The following is a 6,173-nucleotide window of genomic DNA, read 5'->3' as shown; positions in this document are numbered from 1 at the left end:
TTATATATGGCCACTTTCAGCCTATAGATGAAGTAAAATTTCTGCTTGTATCTTTCTCAACATTCACAAGTAGAAAATCTGTTGAGTTTCTCCAACGTGTTGATTGACTCTCCTCTTTTCATGTTTTATATTGTGTTGACATGAGTTAAATCGGGTTACACTGTAAGAGTGAGGGTTACAAAATGGTTCATAACATGTCAAGTATTGTGATGAATTTTGTCGTTTTGCAACCACAAGACAGTTTGATCATTTCTGGTTTGCTTTTTCATATAGTTTATGTCAACTCTACACATGTTTATGTTGCTTCAGGTTAAAACATGGAAAATGCATAAATCTATTATGTATATAGTAGAAATTGGTTATATGAAAAAGTCTAAGTCATGTCTTCTCTCGCTCTAGCATGGACACATTTATCATCAAAAGTAGTAGAGGTATTGCCAGGCCACTTAATAGACAATGGTCTAAAGAAGTGTCATGAAAGTAGAGTCCTGCACTGTATTCAGTATGCAATGGAGCCTGGAGGTGGATTGTATTGAGGATCTAACACTACTAAACACATCCTCGCCCTTCATCCCAGGTTTAGACTGCCAATGGATATAGCTACATGCCATGAAGCAAAACAATAACTGTTAACTAAAGCTCTTGCTACAACTATTGTTGGGGCCTTGAATGCTGCAGTCAGGTTCAGAGAAGATTAGGAAACTACAACTCATGTTCAATATCTGTTAACAGACTGGATACAGAGAACCATGATTCCAGTAAAAATGACACGTGCCTTGTGTCACAAACTCATGTATAACCCACAATTACTGTTCCCGTGATGAAGGTGTATGCAAAAACTCTCCCAAGGTGCGTGACATAGAAATAAAAACAAGAGAGTCTTTCATCTGCATTAATGTATCCACTGTTGTAACCATCTGCCAACAGTGGAGCTGCTCTTGTGCTTCACCAACCACAAGAGATATTCTGAAAATTGTCAGTATTGATAATCTGGTGTTGTTAATACATGATACCTTACGTATTTTGAATGAATCTTCATTTTTACTGAAAACATGTCACTTAAAATTATATGCTGCAGTCTTAATGAAAGTATTTTTCTGTGGTACTTCTGTGCTCTCTCTAAACAATAGCTTATTCACAAGTGAACCCAATTGTGGTTTGGCTCAGAGGTTGATCTTGGCCTCAGCCTATCAAAGACGCAATTTTCCAAATGCTGGAGATCTAATTAGGGCCAGACAAAACATTTCTATTAACATTGTTTATTTAATATTGGAATATTTCATTTGTACGCATTTTCTGAATGTAAAGTTTGCTTTCTACTGACAATTTTGATTTTTTTTTTAATTTACAAAAACCTACACATGAAAATATTTCAGCTGAGCATCAAAAATATTTTGAAATATAGTGAGAATCCCATTAGTGTGCCTCACAGTCACAGATGTTGTTCATTCTGTTTATGTCTCTATACTTATTCTGTGCTGCATGCTACAGCTAGAATGTGTGTCTTATAATGCTGCTATCTCACCTCGTTATGACAGGAAAATGAGAACAAACAACACCTCGAATAGTAACTCTGCTTTAGTAACAGTAGCATTTTCAAATCAACATTTGGAGTTTGATTGTACACTAAAAAAATCAGTCTTCAATAGAAAATTAAAGAACGGTGGAGGGGGTGGGGCAGGGGTGGGGGAGCATTTAAAACATTTTCCAACCAGCTCTGCTTGTAATAGTGAATATTGCAGAGGAGAATTTTGATCTTTGGAAACGGATAGATACATTTCAGAGAAGGATCAGGTAACTGCATAACTGCAAAATAGTTAACATTATTTCATCTGTATTTTCATTTCCTGTCTAGTCTGCACTGAGTTTGTAATTCAGATGATGTATGGACTCAATTAACATAGCATAAAATATTTTTCAAATCACCATAATGATTTCTGGAACATTGCCTTTTGGTTTAATATACTTTTACATAGGATCCAAACCACAGAACACTAAAGGTATAAATTGTCTAGTAAATGGATGAAAATAATTAACATTTTATTAATTCATTTTTGTTAGTTGAACTTCTCTATTTTAATATTTTGTTAAGTTGTAACGTGTTTTAAATATAATATATCTCATAATCCCTTTATGAGAAACATATGGTACAATATCATTTTAATATAATAGTGATGATGCTACTGACTATCTTTAGTATTTTCAAAAGTAAGTAGGAATAGAAATATTAATTTTATATTTTCAGGTTAAATATATATTTTATAACATATAATGGGATCAGACAGAGGAAAGCCCATCACATGATGTTCCAGTCAAAACAGTGTTTTTTATCTGGCTTCTTGTAAGTCATGCATCAGATAGGTTTGGTCAGTATACTATGAGGATACATTTCCAAACATCTGTGGGCATACAGAAGTACAAATTGTCAGGGTATGATAGGATTCACTTAAGTTTACTCAGAATATAAAGATGTGCAGGCAATCTTGAAAATCAAAGTTCAGTTTGCAGACCTGGACAGAAAAGTCTCTTATACCTGACTGCAGTATATGTAATCACTACTATCAATCTAGCTATTCTGTCAAAATATTCCGTGAAAGTGTAATTGCTTCCATAAAATGCGGTCTGTATGCTGATGATACACTATGGGCATGTCTACACATGCATTTAAGTGTGCCTAAATTTAATTTGCATTAGCTTAATGCGCATTAAGCAGGTTTAGGCACATGTCTACACATGCAAGCATTAAGGCATATCAATGCTGTGTGTGTGGACTGACTTGGAACTAACTTTAGTTAAACAAAGTAAACTAACTAAAGTTGGTCCCAAGTCAGTTCACATACACAGCATAATAAGCTTTAATGCATCTACATGTTTGTTAAGGCACTTTAAATATTTGTTCATAAATTTAATACTTGCATTTGCCTAAATGAATAGCCTAAATTCGCTATTTCTAAAGTGCATTAAGGGTGCACACGTGTAGATGTGTGCCCTAATGCACTTTAAATTTAGGCTAATGTGCCTTAAAGCGTCTTGTGTTGATGCACCCAAAGGGCATTTGTACATATGAATGTGCCACAGCCCTGGGCACTTTTAAAAGTACACAGCACTGTGGCGCATATATTTGTATAAATGGTGAAATGCACATCAGTACTGAGCAAATAGCTGCAGTATCCTTTTGAAGTAAAACACATTGAAGGTGTTTTAGTTCAAAAGTTCACCACCACCATTTTCTGTGTGCTGATGCGCATTTCGCCATTTATACAAATGCATGCTTTGCAGTGCTGGGTGCATCAGCTCATGTGCTCTGCAGACCCAATTAATTGAGTCTGCTCCGATGCTCTGGATTTCCAGCTCATAGAAGCAGACAAACTTAAGTGTATAAATGCCTTAATTTTTTTAAGAATAGCACATTATGGCACCTATATAGCATTAGTCCTCACGCTAGAAATGTTTGTTTAGACAAGCCTACCAGAAGACACCTACACAGCATATAATATATTATTACTCTTCATCTATATCCTCTTGCCGTTAAATATATAAAATAAAAAGATCATAAATGGTCATTCATTTCTCAAGATGTAAAGTTTGTCCTTAAACACAATTCATAGTCATTGTTTTTTTTTCAGCCCAGAATAGAGGTATTCTAGCCTGGAACAAGTAGTCCAGATGGATACAGGAATTGAAGGTGGACACATGGAGAAATGCAATGAAAGAAGCCAGAGATATAGGCAAGTTTCTTTCCCCAGCATTATTCATTGTCCAAATTCTCATTTCCTAGGAAACTTTTTGGACTCTTGGACCCTAAGGGGCTTGTTATGCATTGTATTTTGAGCCGTACAAATGTTGATCAGATTAGACTTTGGGCCTCACAACCGTAGATCAGCTTGAATTTTGGAGCAGTCACACCTTTAGTCAAGAAACCTTCTCTGACTTTCCTCTACCTGCACTGCTGTGACTTCCCACTAGAGGCCTGGTGAGCAGGAATATCCCTTCCAGCCCTACTTCTCTATGATTCTCTATGCTCCTAGGACTGCAGTTTGCTCCTTACCTCTCCTAAGAGGCAAAGAAGAGCTCCAGCCCCAGAGTTCCAGCAGTGTCCCATGCAAATGATCCACATGCAGCATGGCTGCTGCAATGTAGGAGGAAGCCTGCTGCCACGGAAGCTACTTGTCTGGGGTGGGAAGACTGTGGGTGATTTGGGCTGGGAGTACAGGGCAGGACTAGGAACAGTAGAAGGAAAGTTTCAAGGCTGTCTTGCTTCCATCAGGTAGCATGAATCTGGACCTCTTTCTTTCTCTCTCTCTTTCACACATGCATACGCCTGCATGCACATGCACATGCACATGCACATACCATCTCCTGGGATGGGAAGAGGGGGCATTTTTGTCCTCTTAGTAAATCGCAGTTCAGGGTGGGTATAGGGGTTTCTGCCAGTCACTTCAGCCTCCTGGCTAGTCTGAACATTCCTGTTCACCAATGCCATAAGCTGAGAGGGAAATTTGGGCAAAAATAGCCCCTTGCCCTGTCCTTGATCAGTGGAGGTGGTACTTAGCAGAATGAAGGGAGAGCAAGTGAGCTTGGAGAGGGACTCACAGGGATGACGATATTGGTGGGGGAAGAGAGAGAGGGAGAGAAAGGGATCAGTCCTGCCACATAGCTCCTGTGCAGTGGTGGGCTGTCCAGGGGTCCCCAGTGTCCATACAGAACAGGGGGATGGAAGAAGGGCCACTGTATCCTAGGATACTGAAGGACTTCACCTTGGGTGGCACATCTATGGGGAGTGGCCACATGTTAATGGAACAGGAGCTGGATGGAGTGGATCAGAAATAATCCTGCCCTAGAGTGGCATAACTTTAAGCTGCATAATGATTGCTTTAAGCCACTTAAAAGTATTAATGAACACACAGTCCAGAGGGTAAGAGCTCCAGGAGCTGCCTAAAAGTAATGTGTGCCCTGAGTGCTTTTTTTCTGGACTTTTGGTTGTAGCTGTGTTGGTCTAAAGACAAAGGCAGGCAAGATTCTTTGGGTAGATGTGATATCTTTTATTAGACCAACTAAATAGTTGGGAAAAAGTTCTTTGCAAGCTTTCAGGCACAAACAGCCTTCATCAGGCATATGGAGACTGTTTCCAAAAACCTTTTTCTGGACTAAGATTTGGACTTTTCTGTAAAGGTCTAGCACACCAAGTTAAAGGTTACATCTTAGAGTAAGTAGCAAGAGCTCAGTTTAGAAGCCTTGCTCAATCAGGTAGTGCTGATGACATGAATTCAGGTTCAGATCCACTTACTCCAAACAACAGCTCAATTTATTTTATTTTTTTACATTATTTGCAGACAGGAAAAACGAGAAAAAGAAGTTTCACAGTGAAGAGCCCCGCATGCTTCATGAAATCAATTTCAGAGTTTTTCAGAACTTGGTAGGAACAAACTTGTATTCGGTAAAATACCTCTGAGACCCAAAACCAAAGAAAGGTGTTGCCCTATGGTTCCTGAGAGAGCACGGACTCCTGCCTTCCTGATTGTGGTAGCAAGACCAACTGCTGTGGCAGTAACAGGTGTTTTTGGCCCCATCAGCAATGGCGGTACCTGGGGCTGCCACCCAAGTTACTCCCTCTCTCAGTTACACTACTGTCCAAAGCACTCCTCTTCAGGAACCTGTGGGTGCAGATGCAGTCATTCATGTAATGAAACAATGCAATATGTTAAAGAATGTTTCCAATTAATTTGTTTTCTTCATGAATGCATTTTTCTTCTTGATTTTTCACAAACAAATTCTTGATAAATGTGGTGAAGGATTATTAATTCTCCACTAATGCAGGAGCTAATGAAAAATAAACATATTCTCTTGTGAAACCCCAAGCGAAATCCAGCTGAGAATGCTGGCCAGTGCTTTTTATGGTCAAGTGGGATTTTTTTTCCTGTGACTGCATTTGATTTTTGCAATATTAATTTATTAAGACTTTTAAGTCACCAAGAGTGTTAGCATTGCCTTCAATGAAAACACAGTTGCAGTTAATTTCTTGTGTATTGCTTTTTTCATAGTTTCTGTAATAGGCTACTATTGAAGATTACTTTGCCCCCTACTACATGTAAGGCTATACCTCATTTTTAATAAATAGAGCTCCTAAACATTCCTCATGTAACAAACATTTCTAATTTGTTTCAAAAGCCCTG

This window comes from Alligator sinensis, unplaced genomic scaffold (assembly GCF_000455745.1).
Source record: "Alligator sinensis unplaced genomic scaffold, ASM45574v1 scaffold349_1, whole genome shotgun sequence".
NCBI lineage: Eukaryota > Metazoa > Chordata > Crocodylia > Alligatoridae > Alligator > Alligator sinensis.
The sequence above is the reverse complement of the archived record's forward strand: the minus strand, read 5'-3'. Positions refer to the sequence as shown.